The 20972-nt window shown below is 42.6% G+C and overlaps 1 long non-coding RNA gene across 2 annotated transcripts in view; it reads left to right on the top strand.

Annotated features, from left to right (window-relative positions):
* LOC103006092 (uncharacterized) overlaps positions 1 to 20972 on the top strand; it is a 237520-nt gene that overhangs the window by 177673 nt on the left and 38875 nt on the right. For both annotated transcript variants that reach the window (XR_009009168.1, XR_009009167.1), the window contains exons 6-7: positions 11544 to 11634; positions 12074 to 12160. This is a non-coding gene — a long non-coding RNA (uncharacterized LOC103006092). The remainder of the gene's footprint in view (positions 1 to 11543; positions 11635 to 12073; positions 12161 to 20972) is intronic.

Here is a 20972-nt window from a genome sequence, read left to right as displayed (position 1 = left end):
GGAGGTGGGGGCCCAGGAATCGGTATGATTAGTAAGCCTCCTGGGTGATTTGGTGGCTGGTGGTCCTGAGACCACACTTTAAGGAACACTGCTCTGGAATCTAGGCCTCATGACTCTCAGTCCAGTTTCTTCCCAAAGGACTAGGCTGCCTCCTCACATTAAAAAACACTCCAAACAAGACATAAGACTCCTGGTGACTCACATTAGGGCTCTTCTGTCCTAACCCAACAGTTAATTCCTGAAAGCATCACTCATTGAGTAGTTTTCTTTCACTCACTCCATCAGCCCCTCTGATGTGCCAGGTGCTAGAGGTACAAAGACTAAAACACAGCCCCGCCCCCAAGGAGCCCATCCACAGCAGGAGTTGTAGCTACCATTTCCCGAGCCCGTTATTTTATCTTATTTTATTTTTTGAAATTTTGTTTATTTATTTATTTATTTATTTTTGGCTCTGTTGGGTCTCCGTTTCTGCGCGAGGGCTTTCTCCAGTTGCGGCGAGCGGGGGCCACTCTTCATCGCGGTGCGCGGGCCTCTCACCATCGCGGCCTCTCTTGTTGCGGAGCACGGGCTCCAGACACGCAGGCTCAGTAGTTGTGGCTCACGGGCCCAGTCGCTCCGTGGCATGTGGGATCTTCCCAGACCAGGGCCCGAACCCGTGTCCCCTGCATGGGCAGGCAGATTCTCAACCACTGCGCCACCAGGGAAGCCCTTATTTTATTTTTTGACCGGGCCACGCGGCATGTAGGATCTTAGTTCCCCAACCAGGGATCGAACTGATGCCCCCTGCATTGGAAGTGAGGAGTCTTAACCACTGGACCATCAGGGAAGTCTAGTGAGCTCATTAGTTATCCATCCTTCATAGAGCTTATCTCATTCCTTACGTTTAGGTAAGCCTGTGCAGAATAACAACATGATTTGGGAGTTGTTTGTATATATAGAATCATGCATATTCTCTGAAATTTGTTCTTCACCCTTAGTACATATTTGAAGTATTTCTCTCTGTTCTTTATATATGCTAGTCTTTGTAATGGCTACAGAGTATTTTCCAATATTGATGTATTTAACCATTCCCATATAGGCGGATATTAAATTGCTTCTATTGTCTCCTATTGCAAATAGTGCCATGATGGATTCCAAAGTAAGTCTTTTTATCCCCATTTTACAGAGGAGGAGATAGAGGAAAGTTGGTTACCTTGTCCAAGGTCTCACAATGGCAGAATTAGGATTCAAACTGAGGCTTGTCTGTCTCAAAGACCACAGAGTTACTTCCTTTTCACTATTACACCTTTTAATAATTGCAGTAGAATGGGGTAAGTGCTGGACGAGGTGGGTACCGTTGGACTCCTAAAACCCCGCTGCTGATAGGACCTCGGGGTCTTCAGGGAAATGATGTCTGAGCAGAATTTAGGAGTCTTCTGGGCAGAGGGAGAAAGCCAGCCTAGAAGGAGATATAGGTTTATTGCAAAACAATCAGTCACACGTATTGATCACCTACTAAAGGAAACCTATAATACACGCTTGTGGGGAGATTCACAGAAAAAAAGATGTGATATTCGCACACTGGGATCTTACAGCATGATGGTGTGTGTGTGTGTGTGTGTGTGTGTGAAAATACTAGAACAACAAACTAGTGAGCACGGTATAAATGAACACCCACCTCATTTGGCAGCCTCGTCAGAGCCCTGGAAATGAGTGGGCCATGGGGTCCTGTCTGCAAGGCGTGTCAAAGAAACGTGCCCTCTTAATAACTCGCTTTCTTCCTCTGAAACGAAGGAAGTACTGTCTAGTCCCTGCCTACTTGTCAGGGATGTTGCAAAGCTTGGTTAATGTCTGTAAATGTTTTGAGCTCCTCCAAGGTGTGTGTTCTATAAATAGGAAGTATTAGTAGCAGCCATCAGAACCCAGATGAAACTGAACTGAACTGAACTGCAGTTCTCTGAGAAAAAACCGGAAATGCCCTCAAAGCCTAAAGCCCACCCTGGGTCCGTCACATTGACCCTCCTTTAAAAGGGAGCCTGGGTCTCATATAGGGCATCGCCGGAGCTCAAGCGGGAAAATTCAGGAGACTCGCTGGATTTTCTAACATTTAATTTCCCAGCTGATTACTGTGATTTAAGAGCCCATCTGGCACAGCCCATTTGTGAGGTATGTGTGCGCAGGGAAGTGGGACTCTAGTAAAGGCAGAGATCTAACAGAGAAAAAGAACACGCAGAGTGGAGCCAGGCCATGTTGGAGCCCTTGGCTAAGATGTTTAAATAGGAATTTCATCGTATTAGTGTTAGTGAGGCCAGTAGGCCATATGTTGTAAGAAAGGCAGTTAGGGTGCCAGTGTTTCTCTTTCTCAGGGCTTTTATGTTCGCTTAGTGAGGATTTGGTGGTGCCTTTGTCTGCCAGGGGTCTAGGGGGAGCTGTGAACAAGCTCAGAAGAAAATCCAGCCCTGGGTTTCAGCAGCAACATATGAACATCTCTACCCGCAAACTCATGGGAGCTAAGCAGATGCTGGGAGACGCACACCTACACTCCCGCACAGGGATAGTGGGGATCGTTTAGGACAGGGGGTGCCCTGGAGCTCATGGCCCCCTTACTCTCATTCCGCCCAAAGAGCGGGGGATGGAGGAAGCCATATGTCAGCGCTCATATCCTCACGGCCCCTTCAGCGTAACTGCAGTTCCAAATCAAGCCACAGGCAAGTGGATTTCATAAGCACTAATAGGACTTACAGATGTGCAGAAACCGACGTTGTGACGCTCAGCTGAACTCCCGGATGGAATTTCTCGTAATTTTCCATTACCCGGGGGATCCTATGTAAACCTGGTCCAGACAGAGTTTTTATTGTATCTTATTTCTGAGCTCCAACCGGGCCTTCCCTCTGGAGGTCAAGCCTCTCGGTCTCCTTGAAAATTCCGATCTGAAAGGTAGAGGCTCCTGATTCCTGCGGTCACCACTTCTGCTGGGGCTCCAGGTCCACAAGGAAAAGTCATCAGCGACTTGATCTTAATCCTTCGCTGCCTGTGCACAGGTCACTGAAAACCATCTGGCAGTCCCGACCCTTCGTGTCCGTTTGCCAAATGTATTGAAGTGGGGAAGAACTGGCGAGTCCATCTGTGGTCCTCCGTGGTGACGGAGGGATGGACTAGGTAAAGGTCTGACTTTGGGAGGACCTGTGAGCCCTGCCCGTGCTGCTCAGTCAGAAGGATCGCTGACCTCTCTTCCCTGGTTGGAAGATTTGCACCTTGACAGGCTGCGAGGCTGAGTTCTTGGGGCTGAGGCTAGGAAAACGTCCTCTTCCACACCTCAGAAATGTGAAAATAAACTTGGCGCCCCTACAGGTTGGAATCAATACCTAATTCCCTGTGGGAGATTCCCACCCTGCCTCTTGGGAAGGTGGATTCCATAGCCCACAGCGTGGAGTTCGGCAGAGAAAGATCACTAGGAGTGAGGAAGTCTTTGATGTGGTCCCCTTAGGCTTCTGCTTCTGGAAAGGGACTTTTCCTCTAATTACTTGGACCACAGACAAAAGTTTCTCCTTCTTGAAGGGACAGGCATCCATTAGCGAACCTATGAAATACAGTGAGACCTCGTTTACAATGATGGAGCTTCCTCAGGGCCTAAGGATGTCTGGTGAACTCTGTGTCTGAGTGCCCTGAAGAAAGGGCAAGTCTCCTGATTTCAGGTCCTGTTTCATCACAGATGTCTAACCTCCTAGCAGCAGGGAGCTTGGCAAAGTCAACGAGGTAGGAGGGAAGGCATCCATATCTCATCATTGTCTTCTCCTTGCCCCTGTTTGCCCTCACCTAGCACCAGGAACCTTCCAATCTTCCCAGGAGAAATGGTAATGCCAATCTGGACCAGCTGCATTGCCCAGAGAGAGGTCTTTGTTATAAAGTGCATCATCGCACATAGATTCTGAAGAGAACTAAATTAGGATAAATGGATTTGGCATCCCGGGCTGCACAGAAATTGCTCTTTGTCATGATTTTCCTTGCCTTCAACAGAGACTTACCTGTCAGGAGGTTTGCATCTTCTCAGTGATTGAGGGAAGAGGATGGGAGTTGTTTTGCAATTTTTTCTACCTTATTCTATTAACTTAGAGAGTACTCTAAAGATTGTGTGAATAAAATATGTAAGACCTATTACATATAAGATAAAAATTCAACCTGAATTCCTTTTTTATTAGCTAGAATGTCCAGAAATAATATAATAATAACAATTATACTTTACAGGAATTAAAAACTTTATCACATAGAGGTTGCTAAATAGCTAGCTCTTCCCATTGTCATGAAGAAGACAATGCAAGAGGATTTGGGGGTCAGTCAGGAATGGCAAATACTTAGTATATGTTTCACCATCATCCTCCTTCTCCCAGGGCAGTGACAACTTACTAACGCTCGTAAAACTCTTTCCTACTGCCATCAGGCAGGATTTCAGAATCCTTCTCAGTTTGTACTCCAGACACCTTCTACCAGTCAGTCAGAGTTGGCACAAGGGGTTTCATTCTTAAAAAATAAAGATAGAAAAAGGTGTCATCTTGAGCTTTTCATGGCATCATTAAAATGTTTCAAGAAGGGATTTTGGACTATATCTGTGGCTTTTGCCAGCCTTTTCTGTTTACCAATCATTTAGGCGGGATTCAAGACTCGACTTTCCACTTACCCCACCCATTCTTGTCTGCCACCCCAAAAATATCACACCAAAAGAAATGGGAAATATGATCGTGCTTTTATGAGCCATCCATGAGGTGATGTCTGGTCCATATTAAATGTCAGAAATAAATTATTTATGTGAGAAGAAAACACAGAGGTGTCATTATATTATGGATATTAATCCTACCCAAGAAGAGCAGCTTAACCACCTTGAGTCCCCCTGAGGGACACTAGGAGTTTTTCAGTTATCCTTTAATAACCACCCGCCTTGGGAATATATAGAAAATCTGTCAACATTTTTCACAGGACACTGTACATTTGATGCCCTCTCTTCAAATCTCGAACTCATCTTCTCCTCGTTCCTGCCCCATGTGTGAAAACAAATAAAAATTCAGCAAGCACTAACAATTACACAGGGAAATGGATAGACTGGGTGTAGATACGCTAAAAGCATTTTGTGGACTCAGGTGACCTGTTGTCTGTCACTCCTGGTCAGAGTTATAGGACCACACAGTTGGATTGGCTTGACTGGAACACACTGCTAGAGACCTTTCTCAAACTTAGTTGACCTCTGACATCAACCTCCAATATGAGTGTTTGGTGGTTTATTCTTTGGGGTTTACCAAGATGGCAGCTGCTAGAGTACATGTGGCCAAGGTCTCCTGTATTTGGGAATTATATGTGATACAAATGCCTGACTAACAAATAAAGCAGAGTGAGAGAAGGGGCACCATGAAATTCCTTCAGCCTGACCTAGGACCCTCTCACCAGTTTCGGGGCAGGGAGGAGAGTCTTAATTCTGATGCTGTCATTACAATAATATATGAGCTTTGGAAAGACTCTTAACTTTCCTCTCTGTCAGCTCTCTACCACAACATGGAGTAATAATATCAACTAGACTTACTGATGTGTAGAGCATTTTGCAATCTGAAGCATTAGCTCATATGAGATGGAGAGGCCAAACATTCTGTTCCTTACCCTGTGTGCGTAGTATAAGACTGAATTTCAGGGTGGACTAAGGGAAGGTCAGTTTACAAAATGTGAAAAAGATGTGGTCTTTGACCTCAAGGCTAGAGGTGAGAGATTTGGATGACGTGTGTGTGTGTGTGTGTGTGTGTGTGTGTGTGTATACATATATATGTATATAGGTGTGTGTGTGTTTATATACACACACACAGATATGTACCTATACCCATGTTAAATTAGAAGTTGCATTACTTTATACTTTGAGAGGTGTCTCTGGGCAGCATTTTAGTTTGCCAGCCACTGCTAATATGGCTATTTTTCTTTCTGCATCTCAAAGGACAGACTCCTTAAAGATTTTCCAATATGGTGTGAAAAACCATATTTTTATCTGCATGTTATCTGAATTGACTTTGTATGCATCTGATGCAGTCTTTCTTCCAGACTAGCCTGGCTGTGTTGATCATTTGTTTACTGGTATCTTTCCGTTGTCCACAAAGGACTGGCAGGGTTGGAGGGAGGGCAGGTGGTGCTGTAATGAGAGGTATCTGACATGTTTTCTGTTCTTTGGGGCATTTGAGAAAGCAGTAAGCCAACTTATGAAGGAAAGCACTTCTTTGGCAATCTAGACGGAAAAGAATCCTTCAATGCAGGTGTTGCATCGACCTTGTAAATTAGTTCTTCCTGTCTTTGATGCGCTAGGATCATGCAGCATCCTAGCAAATATGTCCTCACATTAGGGCAAGACAGTCCTCTTGTTTCCAGCAGGCAGGACAAATAGCCAACAGGCAACAAGGCAGGGTTTCCTGGGGTTTGGGCTACTGCAGCTTCCTGGACAAATGAAAAAATGCAGGTGTCACTGCCCTGCCCCCAGGCCAGGTGGGTCACAGGGCAATTGCCCAGTTGCCCGCTGGGAGAGGCCCACCCTGCTCTTTTCCCTGCAGGTTCATTTTTCATGTTGATTGAGCCACGATGCCTCTGTGGCACAGAACATCTGAGGACATGCCTTGTAGGGAAAAGGTCAGAAAGGACGCCAGCGATCTCCACGTCCCTAAAATCCAGGGCTCGCTTGCATGGAGTCGTTTGTAAAGGCTGGGCCAGCAGGGCTGGTTGCAGGGCTCTGTCTTTCTCTACGAATGGCAGGAGCAAACCCTCCATCTTGCTAGCTTCAGGGTTGCCTGGCTGCCTTATTTCAACTGAGGCAGCACAGCTTGCTTTAGCTTTGAAGTGTGAAAACCAAATACAGTTTGGCAAAGGGAAGAGATGGAAGCTGCATAGCCTTCTTGGAGCATGAAGGCACACGCTCAGCTCTATGCAGCAAACGCAGAAACTTTTCCCGTCTCCTTAGCAATTCCTTATCCCATGGGCACCCCTGAGAATTGTGATTGAAAACAGCAGCGGGCCTGGTTGGTTGCCCCTCACCGGGGCTCTTTGGTTGTAGCTGGTGGGCACATGCTGTGAATTTCGCTAATTTGGGAAGAGACCCGTAGCTGTCCCCTTCCAACTCTCTAGTGTGTGTCTTCCTAATCTCATGACAGCGAGGCAGGGACACACACACACACACACACACACACACACACACGCACGCACGCACGCACACAGAGTTGACTGGTTTGTCCCAGCACCCTGAGCAATGATTTTGGCTATTTATTATCTCCCCCTTCAATATCCTAGAGAAGATTTTAGAAATTCTAATACAGGAGGCTGAGAAAGGAAAATATTGGCTTCTACGGTACAAACATCTCTGTCCTGAAAGAAAATGTTAATTTTCCCCTAAATCAAATGTTGACATATATCGGCCGCTGCTGAAGATGTGTCACTATGGGAGAAGGTCTCTGCTCCAGAGCATGGATATCGGGCCGGGGTCTGTCCTCTGAAGCGCTAGCTGGTTTAGAATCTAAACAGATTTGGCTTAGAGGTTTTATGAATCGTTGCAGTTAGTTTTCAGAAAGCTGATCTCTCTGGGACACCCTCCTGAGCAGGGAAGCAGGGAGGCAGGGTTCCACTCTGTGCAGCGCACTCTTTTCTGCAGAAGCCTGGGCCCCTCCTGGGCGTCTGCAGTGATGCAGGCGCTGCTTACCTCTGCCCAGGGATACAGGATTCTAACCGGCGATATGGGAGGGGAGAAAAGGCCAGCAGAGTGGCGAAAGGACGGAATCCACAGGCAAAGGGAAATTTCCAGTGCTTTACCTGCCCCTTTCTCCACTGCCCCCAAAACACACGGTCTAAATATTCTTCTTTGTTCAACACCTATGTTTTTAAAATTCCAAATTAAGTTCCCCCACCCACTCTCTCCCTCCAACTAGACGTACACACGCGCGCGTGCACCCTTTTCACTTGTTAAGTTTGAAAGATGATATATACAACCAGCATGCTTTGCCAGTCTGCACGGTGAAGGCCAAGATTAATGCAGAAGGTTGGTGCAACGCTGCCGCAGAGCAGCGTGATCAGAATACAAGATGGAGCACAGGGGGAAAGGCCAAGAAATATGTCTGTGCTTGGAGTTTACACAAGTCTCCTTAGCAACTTGTCTGAATTTATTTTTCCCTTAATGTGTGTGGGTTTCTTCCAAACGCAGAGTGAAAGGGGAGTGGAGTTTCTAAGTCCCCTCTTTCTCTTCCCTGAGGGCGGAATCCTTGAGTTGGTGAAGGAGCCTTTCTTCCCCTTACCAGCGCCTGCCCACCCCTCCCCTCCCCCATCTAGGTAGCTCTGATCCTTTGCATTGTGACTCTGTGGACAGTTGGTGGCTTTCCAGAAATTCCCATCCCCGTGGGGGAATGATGGGACCTGTTTCCGATGGCCACAGCTGTGCAGGTTTCTGCCACAGCCTCCCACTCCTGGTGCCTGCTCTCGTGTGTGGCATCTGTGGAAAGGTGCCTGTTTACACGCCAGCGTGTTGTAAAATAAGGGAGAAACAGCATAGCTCCTTTCCTCTCAACTGTGTCTTTTATTTTTCTGTCTTGCTCGTTTCCCTTTCTGTCTTTCATCACCTCCTGACACACACACACACACACACACACACACACACACACAAACGCGCGGTCCTGTAATTCTAATTAGAAGATGAATATAAAGCTTTTAGAAAAAAACCTGACTCTTAGGAATCTGATACGTTGGATTTTATGCGACTGGGCTTGCTTCAGGGGAGACAGCCGTAAATACTGCAGTGGTTTTCCCTACAATTGCTGTACCTGGAAATAACTCTAGGGAAGTACAGTTGCTGCCTCGTTGGAGCCGATGTTGAATATAAATCTTAATATTTCTTCTTCTTGCCCCCTCCCCTTTTAGAGTCAGGGGAAAAAGGAAAAAAAGAAACCTAGCCAAAAAACCGTTAAGGTTTGATTCTGGCTTTTTTACAAACAGATGTTGCTTGTCATTCTGTTGGTGTTAAGTAGGCACCAGATTGGACCAAGCGGCAGTGTGTGTGTGTGTGTGTGTGAAAGAGAGAGAAGCAGAAGAAGGAGGGAGGGTGGGAGAGAGAGAGAGAGAGGCTTGGAGGAGAGAGAAAGAGTGTGTTGGGGGTGGGTAGAGGGCCGGAAGGCAAAACCAGATTGATTTTGGGAAAAGTTGAGAGCAAGAAGTAGGTAATATAGATTCATACCTCTTTTTTCTTTCCAAACTTCAACTTGACGGAGACTTTATAAAATCATATTCCATTTGGTTGATTTTTGTTGTTCCGGAGGAAGGGGGAAATGTGGAAATCAGTAGATGTGGAGAGCCCTGGATGAGACAGGCTAAGCTCTCCTGGAGTGAAAGGCAGAGAGAGGGTCGGCAGGGTCTCCCTGGGTGAATCTGTACCCTGGAGTAAGGCAAAAGGTCTCTGTTTCAGCTGAACTTAGTTTCTTGTGTTTGATGGGCACTTCTTTTTGTAAGTATCATTGTGGAGGTTCCAGGCTCTTTTGTACTTTTCCCAGAACAAGAATCCCCCTGTTACACAGCCAAGGTTCTAAGGAAATACAGACTCTTTACCTATTGCATAGCTCCTTTCCTGCAGGATCCAAGTGATCTAATCCTCAATATTACCCCCAGCCACCCTGTACCCTCACTTAATTTGTAGCTTTCTAATCCAATTGTGGTATGCTTTCTCAAGAACAAAACATAGCTTTGAACGTAAAAGTGTTGAAGTTGCCTGGCATATAGAAAGCTTTGTGCAGCATATAATTCGTTTATATTCAAGAAATGACAGACATCCGATTTTTTAAAAACATGTGTCTCGTGTTTCCATACCAGAATCAGGGTCTTCTATGTTTTTTAAAATTTTAGTTCTCGTAAAAGCCTTTTTGGCTTTATTAACAATATAGCTAGAAAGGAATTTGTAGGCTGGCACCCTTGCCTGTATTTTAAAAAGCAAGAAAAATTGTCATCCTGAGCAAACTTAACGCTTTCAAAAGTGAAAGCGACCTCCTTAGCCAGCTGCACACGAAACAACTTGTTACTGGCAGCCCCTCTCTCTTTTGTTTCCTCGGGTGTGTCAAAAGCAAATTTGCCTCCAACTTCTCACTCTTAAGTAGTCGGTCCCTGTTATACATCTGTTGTAAGTGAACACTTAGTGAGTTTAAGATCGTTTTTAAATTACCCCCCCCCCGAAAAAAAGCCCACTACTCAAATTATCTGAGGGCATCTTTCGTTTTCATCCAATCTATTTTATTCTATCACGCCATTTTTCATGTCTTTGTTCTTTAGCCGACCTAGCCACACTTTCATTTTTCATTTGACGTAAAATATTTATTTATTTTTTTAATACAGGGAGTATGTAGTAGGAAGGTTATAAATATCAGTTCCTAATTTTCCCTCTGCCCGAAAGGAACGCGAAAACCATGGCGTTGCTTTGCCAGTCTCCTCCCTCCCCTGCTCCCTTCTGGTCAGTTTTTCCTGGGGAGAGAAGAATTCCTTCTACCTAAGCTAGCTGGCTCTGGTGCCGGAAGCCTCTGTCTGTCTGCACAGGGTGCTTGAGGGACACTCGCACCCTGGGGGCTGGTGTCCTGGTGGCCAGGTCGCAGGTGGAGAAAATGTGCTGTGAAGCGTGGCACCCGTGAATTACTCTTGGAGGAGCACTTGCTGGACGTGCCTCTTTTGTTGAGGTGACTGGATCTTTCTACAAAGAGCAGGGGCTGCAGAGGGTGAGAGAAAAGACATCAGGAGAACTGGAAAGCCATAGGGAGACCAAGACTAGCTGTTTCTCCTGCTTCGTGATGTCGGGTTAATGCCAGGGATAGATTTGAGTTCTCCCTCTCTCTCTTTCCTCCTTTCTTCCTTTCTCTCTCTCTCTCTCTCTCTCTCTCTCTCTCTCTCTCTCTCTCTCTCCCTCTCTCCCTCTCTCCCCACCCCCCCCACCCTTCTGCCTGCCCTTCCTCCTTCTCTTTCTTCCTTCCTCCTTTCCTCCCTCCTTCCCTCCCTCCCTCCTTCCCTCCCTCCCTTCCTTCCTTCCTCTCTCTCCATTTTCTCCATCTCTCGCTTTCTGTTTAATTCTCTCTCCTTTTTCTCTCTCTGTCTCTTTGTCTCTTTCTCCTCCCTCCCTCTCTTTCTCTCTTTCTCTCTTTCTTTCTCTTTCTTTCGTAACAGGTTGTTCAGTTGAATTGCTCTTTCCCCCCAGGACAAAGGAGGTCTGCTGAGATTCTGTACAAGGGATACCTCTTTTAAAGAGAAGGAGGGTGGAAGGGCAGGGAATCTGTCTGTCGGTGTCGTTCTGCTGACATCACCGTGGATTTGGTGTTCAAGTCCACAGCCAGGCAAAACTCAAGTACATTTTCCCTTTTGCGAGCAGCTGCACAGTGAGTTTTCCTTCCACTGGTAAAGGAACAATGAAGGAAAAGCAAACCCTGCGTCTAAAACCTGGCCAATGAAAGACCGTTGGAATGGAAGCCAAGAAGCCCGCTGGGGTGGAGGGGGACAGACTCCTGAATCCACCACAATCAGATATTTTACTTCTTTTTTAGCGGCCCCATCAGCAGAGAGAAATAATGACTCCCGAATCATTTCTGAATCAAAAAGTTAAAACAGTGTCTCAGTGATGCTACATCATGCCAGGTAATGATTGCCCAACTTGATTATACCTTAACCCTGCTTAATTATTGATAGCCTATCTCTTAATCATGTTTAGCAAATGAGCGGTTTGGTATAAAACATTGGAATTTGGGAGGATTCCGAGACGTCGCATTCCTATTTGATCATTTTTCTGGTAAAATCGTTCTCAAGATTCATCGGTAGCCAGGGAAATTCCAGGAAAAATGTGAAAGTGACTTATTTGCAGAACCTTTCTATCATGTGTAGTTCTGGAAATGAAGAAAACATAATGCTGCCCAGTGTTTTTCTAGAATTACTTTTATTTCAGTTTTTTGTGTTCCTTTTTACTCTCATTTTGGCATGAATTCTAGTTTAGCTTTATAAAAGAGTTGGGTGACAGAAAGAAACCAACCACAAACCAAGCAAAAAAACTTGATCCATTTAAAATAATTTTATTTTCCAGACGCAGGCAAATTGTTCGAAGATGCTGGCCTAGCAAGATGGCAACAGGTTTAAAAAAATAGGATTCATAAGAAGTTCCTTTTTTCAGGTAATTATATTTTCCTATAATTTCCCCAAACCTTCCATTTCCTCAAGTATTACAAGTTTTTAGGGCGTGCTTGAATCATTTAATTATGAAGAATAACTATTTTAAGCTTGATTTTTTGACAATAGCAACTAGTTTTATAATATTCGTAGCCAATGAGCAGATCATTCAGTTCTGCCGAGCTCAGAAAAATATTTTGAAAGTTATTACTTAACAGTGCTTATTTCTTTTGACAACAATTTAGGCGAAACTCATTTGAAACCATCAGGCGCCGTTCTTAAACTCTGTGGCTATCTTTAGTCATTGTACTTAGAAATATAAGTATTAGAGGATTATCTCTAAAAAGCCTAACATGTGCTCTGAATTCCTAGAAGATATGGCTTATAGAAGTTGCATAATAACTGGTGCTTTATAACATAATAATTGCATAATTGTTGATGTTTTAACTTTAGTCCTAGATTAGTAATACTACTGTATGTCTACATACATACAGTATGTAGACATATTTTATACAACTATGCTTACACAGGTCCCAGTGACTAAGATTTGAGCCCAGCTATCATGATATAAGTAGTTTCCTTTCAGTGTTATTGGAGGACTTCGTGCTACGTAAATATGTTTAACAACACAAATGATATATTTGCTTGATTAATTACCTTACCCTACTTTTGCCATTGTTTATAGGCATTTGCCTACATTTTCCAACTTAATTATTAGTGTTACTATCTAAGGGAGCCCCACAGAATCTTGCTTAAGAAAGCAGGACAAACTTTCCTCTGAAAAGAACCCTTATTATTCTACTCAACACAAAGACGGTTCTTGAAGGAGGTATTCAATTGATATTTTGGGGAAAATGTCTATTCCCAAATAAACCATTCTTCTACTAGGTCGGTATTTGACTTTCTCTTTTTTCTGCCACGTAGACATCTTCTGATTTCTCTTTTATTTTCTAAAATTAAAACTCTGGATTGTTTGGAAATTAACACTACAAACCCTTCAGAATGAATAACTTTTCTCTGTCCTGTATTTTCCACACACACACACACACACACACACACACACACACACACACACAAGACACAGAGAAGCCCCCAATTGAAACACGGCATTGAGCTCCTTTTTATGGACTTCGAGGGTGCAGATTTACAAAGGTGATGCTTCTTGAATGATTCAGTGTAACACTCTGACAGATCTTCATCCGTTGCTGACAAATATTGCATTCTATCTTTTTAATAAATGATAGCAGTTCTCATCACTTTGGGAGCCTGAGCCTATTCCTTTATACATTAATAAGAGCTCCTGGGTCACACACATTCCAGCCATCCTGAACAGTATGCAAAGTGCCCATCCTCAAATACCTCTGGCCCTATGACCTTGTCAGGGAGATCAAAGAAAAATAAGAGGCTTGGAGTTTATTTTAAAACCTTTTGTTCTATAGAGGAAATGAACATTTTAAAATAACAGAAAGTCCAGACCATTTTGAGGTAACTGGTTTGGATCCTCCTTGCTTCCACTTGGGATTGTTGTTTCTTTGGATCTTAAAAGTCAAGCCACGGAGCTGCAACGAAATTCTCGGTCTTGGCAACCTTCACAGCACCAGCGAACTCTGAGCGGTGACGCTTGTGGCCCCATCGTGATTAAACAGGCAGACAATGGAGTGTCTACCAACCATTGCCTCCTCTTCCCTATTCGTCCCACTGTTGGTTTCCTGTTCTCTCGCTTTCACCTTTTAAGTTGTATACATCGGGGCCTGCTCTTTTCTCTGAATAATTCCCAAATTCAGCTGTGTTTTTTTGTTATGAGGAGAGCCTCCCAGATTCTTGAGATAGGAATGAATGTTTCTCTGTCAAGGCAAAGATCTGGTTTTTTTTGTTTGTTTTTTTTTTTGAGAACCAGGATCTACGGTCATTGCTAACAAAAGTTGAAAAAGTCTCTTTTTAGGTCCTACAAAGAGATGGAGGCATATGTTTTTCCCCACATCTAGGGAGATGGATGATTATTTTGCTTTCCATCATTTGTCCTTGAAGTACTCACGCTTAAGACTCTGTCCTCCATAAAATTCACAGAAGGAGCCATTAATGAAAGTACATTGTCTTGGCTGTTCCTTTCTTACTTGTAGAGCACTGATTTTGAAGAAAGGATGTTAACGCTGACAAACAAAATCCTTTTATGAGACGTCCTTAGAAATAGAGTTATCCCCACAACCTGGGACAGTTTTGAGGGGAGCAACTATACAATTTCTTTTCTGGTTCAGATTTTATAAAATATGCCCAGACTTGCTCATTGTTGGTATTTGGACCAATAATGGGGGCAGAGTGAGGGTGAAATACAAACTTTTCCTGAAGATGAATCTTCCAATTTAATATAACTGGAAATCTCCTCTAGAATAATTTTCAGGAAATACTAACAAGCCCATTGGTGGTGCTTGCTAGTTTATTACAGCTGTTTGCCAGAATGCAAATAAAGAAGGAAAATTTCACCATCTTTTTTTCGTGTAATTACAGGTATTTAAAAGAATGAACTTGCATTTGGGTTCTCCAATGTTTCTCTCTTTCTCTCCCTACAACTGAAAGACTTTTCTTTATTCTGCTCATTTGCCATACTGATATCACTATGCTCAGTGTGCGTGTTAAGGTCTGAATAAATGAGTCTTCTGTGATATTAAACAGTAAAATGATGAGGTTTACCTGAAGCCCGTTTTGTCTGTGAATAAGTGAAAACAGGGAACTATGTGGGGGAGAACCTAGAAGATGCTGCTTAACTTTTGCCCTTTTAAGAGCGGGATGAAGTCTTCCCATTTCTGGCGTGAAATGATAGAATGGCAGAACCTTTGGTTGGACTAATGGTGTTAACGTTTCATTTTCAGACATGTCAGACACCCACACGAGAGAGATACTAAGGCCTGTTGCCACAAACCCGTAGATCCGAACTTGTGATGATGGTCCACACAAGCTTGTGTCTATAGGTATGTGTCTGTGGGCAATCTCGCAGACCGCGGGCTTTGCCTGTCTGCCATCAGAATCCCTTCCAGTTCCTTGATTCTCCTCCTCTTCCCCTTAGTTTCCTCTAAAAGGGGTAGACATGGAAAGAGGGGCCGGTGCGGAGGAAGGAGATCTTTTGTCCTGAAATGGATGAGGCTCTTCAATGATTAATTTATAGGCTCGCCCTCAATTCCCTTCTTTGTTCTAACTGCTCTCAGCTGTCAAACAAAGAGCCAGGGCTCACAGGTGAGGCAGCAGGAATGGGGGTGACTCAGACAACTTACTGTTGAGTGGTGAGTAAATAGATACATACAGGAGGGTTTGTTTTGTTTTCTGTGAGCCTGACTACTTGTTTTCAAAGTTATCATGATCTTTTTTGGAAAGTGACAGAGACTTGTTTACAAGACCCATTTCACCCTGGTTTGGATTGTATCAGTACCTTGTAGCAAGTCTTCCTTTCCCATTGTTCTCCAAGTGCCTTCAAATCAGTCCTTATCTTTAAGAATAAAATTAATGAGGGGAATGGATGTGCTTAACTATTTATACTTCTGGACATACCCAGCGCTGTAAGAAAAAGAACTTTTATAAAAAAGAAATGGCTCATTTAGGTCCAGCTTCATATTTGTCCAGAGCTGTTTTATAACTCTTCACCATGGTTAAAAGGCTGGAATGAAAATAATTTTATCCCCTTGCCTCTTAAATGTCACCATTGTGCCAGGATTGGAAAGCCAAACTGACTCCAGATCAAAGCAAAATTGGCTATATTTGTCTCATTCCAACAATGTGAGCTGAAGAGTCTGTAAACAGAACCCAGGGTGAAAAGTTGATCAGATTTGGATGACTCTGAAACTTTTGCATTCCCTTTTGGTCAAACATAGTGCCAGGAATTCCCTTAAGACTTTTTTTTTTTTTTTTTTTTGTGAAGCCTCAAAAAAGAGTCAATATGAAGTCGTTATTAACATCAGCAAAAGGTTTGAAATTCAGATGGATACATTTTTTTCTTTTTTTCACTAAATGCTGTCTCCTCATAAGAGCCGCACTGTTCACGGGTAGCTAGAGTTCTTTCTTCTATCAAGCATGTAAAAATGAAATTTTGTATGTCGGAATTAGGAAGGCCCAGAGACAGGTGACATTGTTTAAAGACGTCTTGGAGAATACCAAGCTCTGCAAATGCTACACCCTGAGGATGTTGTGTGTATGCGTTTCCTTTGCGTTTGCTCTGCAAAGCATTGAGGAGGGTGGTCTGTAGATCTTGACTTCCAGCTTACTGAGAAATTGTTGCTTCGTTCTGGAATGATGGAACATTACATCCAGAAGAAAAAGTCTGTCCCCATTGGTGTGTATCATGTATAATTCTTTGCCCAAGGCCTTTATCTGCCCATTAAGCAAACAATCTACTCGGTTGGTTTTATACACCTCTTTGAAGTGGTCGACTTGGAACGGATAAGCTGCTAGCAAATTAAACCTGTACCTTCCCTGGATAAACACTTACGTTTGATAAAGGCAAAATCGTGTCTCTACTCATCATCCCTTTAACCTGCTATTAAATGTGCTACCAGTGGGACCAATAGAGTTCATGAATCTAGGGGATGCTGGCAGACTAAATTCCCTATACAGGGACAACATTAAGACTGCAGGGTGACCAGTGGGTGACAGTCAGATCGTTTCTTTTAAGGGGTTTTTTTAAACCCAGTCATTACCCTAAGAAAAAAGATTATGCAGAACAGTCCATCTTTTCAAAGTTTCTAAAAGGCCTAGGACATGATTATTTGATTCACCTGGCTAGAAAATATTCTAGTGGAAAGCCCAAAGCCCCTGGACACTGGTCACAAGAAACAAGATATTAAATGTTTTACAAGATGATGAAATTCAGTATTTTTCCCTTCTTCCATGTTCATGAATGAGTGGTTCTGTAGATATTAATTATTCCCTTGGGACTCCCTCAGAGTGGACCAGATATTATACAGGAAGCTGCAGAAAGTAAAATAACTTTAGGTTTTCCTCAGAAAGACTCTAAAATATATATTCAGTAGTCATTATTGCATGGGGGTGTAGAGAGAATGAGTATAAAACAAACTAGTTTCATTAAAATTCTCAAATTATCAAAAATATATTTATGAAGCTGTCACACGAGGATATAATTTAGATTTGTTTTTTTTTTAACAGAAAAAAATAATTATTATTCCAAGAATTGTGTTTGATAAAGCAGTTCACCCTTTATCACCAGAGTTTGGAGAGAGTAGGGGGAACCGGTGTTTAATTTTGAAAGGGTTTCTTGTTTGTGTTTCAAAATCAATAAATGGATTTCTCTTCATGGGAAGAAACTGATACATATAGGACAAAATTAACTTTGAATTTTAAGTTAACATGATTTCTTGTTTTTCAGTGTGCTTACCAGTCATTCCCCAGCATTTGTTAGGTACTCTGGATCTTTGTTCGCTGACTGTGTTATTTAACTTCATCAGATGTCACCTAGCCTCTCTAATTAAGATTCTAAAAGTTTCTTAGGCCTGTAACAGTGCTGAAATTTTACAGAGAAGTCAATACGAATGGCTGTCCCAAACTTGCAGAGATTTATTAACACCTAACATGTTGCTCAATAAAGTATGAGTTGGAATAAAGCCACTTTTTTATTTCGCTGTGGCCATATGGCTAGACAAATTATAAGATGCATCCACTCGTTCATTCAGCAAACCTTTATGAATGCTTACTATGTGTTCAGTACTTTGCTAGAGTACTTTGAAGACGTTACTCTGACTTCAAAAAACTGATTATCTGGTCAGGAGTCCCTTTGCAGAATTGCTTGTCGGCCATACCAACACAGACTTTAATGAATCATATGTTTTAATCATAACATTTGTCCAACTTCCAAACACCAAATCGATACAGAATATGTTTACTAGTGGGGAGTCCCTGCTTTTCCGTAATCTCAGACACTCATAGCATTGTTCAAGGTTCATCCTCCCTTCATTTGGAAAGATTGCTGCTGGTAGCACTTAAAACCTCAGTGTTCAATAGTCTGAGAGTCTGTCTGCATATATTCGGAATACCTTTAAAATATGTTTTTTAAAGTTAAAGAGTAAAATAGATTCTCTATACCTAAAGATGTGTAACTTCTGTTCTCCTATAAATGCTATTTATTTTATTTTTTTACTTTCCCTTTTCAATAAGACCTTTTATGACATCATTCCATATCATAATTGCATGTTGTTATTACATGCCTACAAATATTTACACTAATTATGTAATGAGCCATAATTGCACTAATACATGATAATGGGCTAACATCAGTGTAAATAAACAAGGAAATTCACACAACTAAAAGAGCAGGGTGTTGAAAACCATTAGTATTCTAAGAGCAACATCTTTTTATCTTTGACCCCTAGAAGAAGGTACATGGAGAAAAGGTGAATGTTTCCATTTCCAGATATTTAAAAGCTCTGAAAGCTATATGTTTATACTCATATACTAGTATTCTAGCACACTGAAACTTAACCTCTCTTTGTATCTTCTTTTGCTTTCTCTTACCTGCCCCTCCACTGCCTTGTTTCCCATTTATAAGAGTTATATCCTGACTGTGTTTATAGAATCAGGCAAATGGTCAGTGCAAGGAAATGACTTATATTTTCTTTTAGTGCCCCAGTGGATATTAAATCATATGCATAAGTGAGTATCTAAAAGGCAGGGGACTTGGAGTTACTTCTTGAATTTCCATATGAGATCCAGGACTTCAGCCATACTTGTCAGGTTGAATTCAGTCATTCTACAATTATCCCCCCTCTGGAATCTTGATAGCAAAGCCACCTTCCTATGATTGAAGTTACAATGTAAATGGAAGAACAGGGGACCTGACATAAAAATAAAAATCGCCTAGCCTTTAACTTTAGGTTCATTTATACTCCCACTTTATTCTTTCGTTCATACATGTTTGTTTTCATGAACATGCTTTTAAGTCTCTACTGTGTGCCAGGTCGTAGGCATGCAGGTGGTACCAGATTTGCAAAGGTGAGTAGTGCAGCCTCATCTTCAAATAGCTCAGGGTCTAGTGAAGGAGACAGATAAAGTGATAATGCAGTGGTGTTAGGGCTAGATTAGAAATGTGTGTATGAAGTTACGAGATAATCAGAGAAAGAACTCTTTGAATTGAGGCTGGAAGGATGAATGGGAGTTTACTTGGTAAAAGTAACATCCCAATCTTTCCCCCAAACCAGGTAGCATTGATTGAAGGTGAGGCAGCCTCCTCGAAAAAGCAGCCTTACTCCTCGATGGCTGCGTGAGGGAACAGGGTTGGAAAAATTGGGAAAATGATCCTTCGCCTAGTTCGTTGAGTAACATGAAGAAACACCAGCTCTTCAGCGTTTGGATCTGTCTTTTGAACACAGTCAGCATGATAGAATTATCACTCTTTGATTCCCTGTGCGCTCAGACACCCCTCCATCTTATACGGTTAGGCCCAGCCCCTCTGAGGAACAGCCTTTACCAGGCAAAACCAGAGTCCACTTGAGCGATGAGGAGAGATGACCACAGAGCAGTCCTCATGGGAAAATACAAACCTGACCAAACATGGGAACACACAGAGATGGGAAGTCACCAAGCTTATGAGTCTGTCTGTCACTCCAGCATTGAACTGGCCCTGAAGATAAAGGAAAGACCCAGTTTAAAAATGAAAAGTACAGACAGGGAAATTGAATCCCTTATAATGAAAAAAATACAGAGTCACATCTCTATACATTGCTAATAAAAGTTAGGGATAGACTTTGTGAAAAAAGTGCTGAAGCAGTCAACTCTGGAAAATGGGTGCTTTATAAATATGTGAATTACGTGATGTACATGATCAATACTGTTGAGCGAATGTTCACCGTAACTTCTATATTATTTGTTTATCTCTAATTTGTTCAGAATCCTGTTTCTATTACCTTTTCACCATGTTTTGGCTTAAACTATTTCCCCTTGTTTACCAACCCTTTAGAGATTCCAGTTTTCCAGGTTCACAAGGGAAACATTTGTCTTCCTAATTCTTTCTTCAGCTACTCGAGTTTAAATATTGGTCTGCTTTCGTTGTTCTGTTAACAGGTACCAGAGGACATTAGATTGATCAGAACGACAGCCATTTTATAACCTTACCATAATTTTCATGCACAAATAATTTCTAGAAGACCGATCCCAAGTATTTCCTTCCTTCCAGTCTGCACAGTAATCTCATGCCAAGGTTCTTGTGTTATTTTCTTTACTGTCGGACCCTTTGATGTGCTGTCTCTTATGAATGGCCCAAATAAGTGACAGCACGAAGAACAATTATAAGACTAACTTGTAATTTCATTGCTTAAGAAATGGTAGCTTTCCAGCCATTGTGACTGCATGCTCCCAGGTTGAGGTAGTAGGTTGTATAGTTTAGAATTACATCAAGGGAGATAACTGTACAGCCTCCTAGCTTTCCTTGGGTCTTGCACAAAGCAACATGCCGAGAATGATCATGGTTCCTCCGGGCCTTTTCTTTTCCTAAGAAAGCCTATTTAAGGTAAGATTGGGTACAGTTATTTTAGAATTCATGTTTTATTTAATTCTTGCACCCTGAAGGTCTACAGCAGAAATAGGAGCAAGACCCTCAGGCTCCTGTATGGTCTTCATTTCTTAGCTAATACATCCACCCTTTAGAAGAGCCTGTGGCCTTGCCCTGGAAGACACTGTCATTACTTTGTCACATTTATTATGAGTTTGACAGGAAACACAGCTATTACCTGTGTCTGTGTTGGATAAGAGTTTGTGTATTAAACATCTGTAGCCACTTGACATATAAGGACCTACTTAGTATTGTTTATACATTTATAAAGCTT

This window comes from Balaenoptera acutorostrata, chromosome 9 (genome assembly GCF_949987535.1).
Source record: "Balaenoptera acutorostrata chromosome 9, mBalAcu1.1, whole genome shotgun sequence".
In the NCBI taxonomy this organism is placed as follows: Eukaryota; Metazoa; Chordata; class Mammalia; order Artiodactyla; family Balaenopteridae; genus Balaenoptera; species Balaenoptera acutorostrata.
Note: the sequence above shows the minus strand (reverse complement) of the source record. Positions and strands in the feature narration are given on the sequence as shown.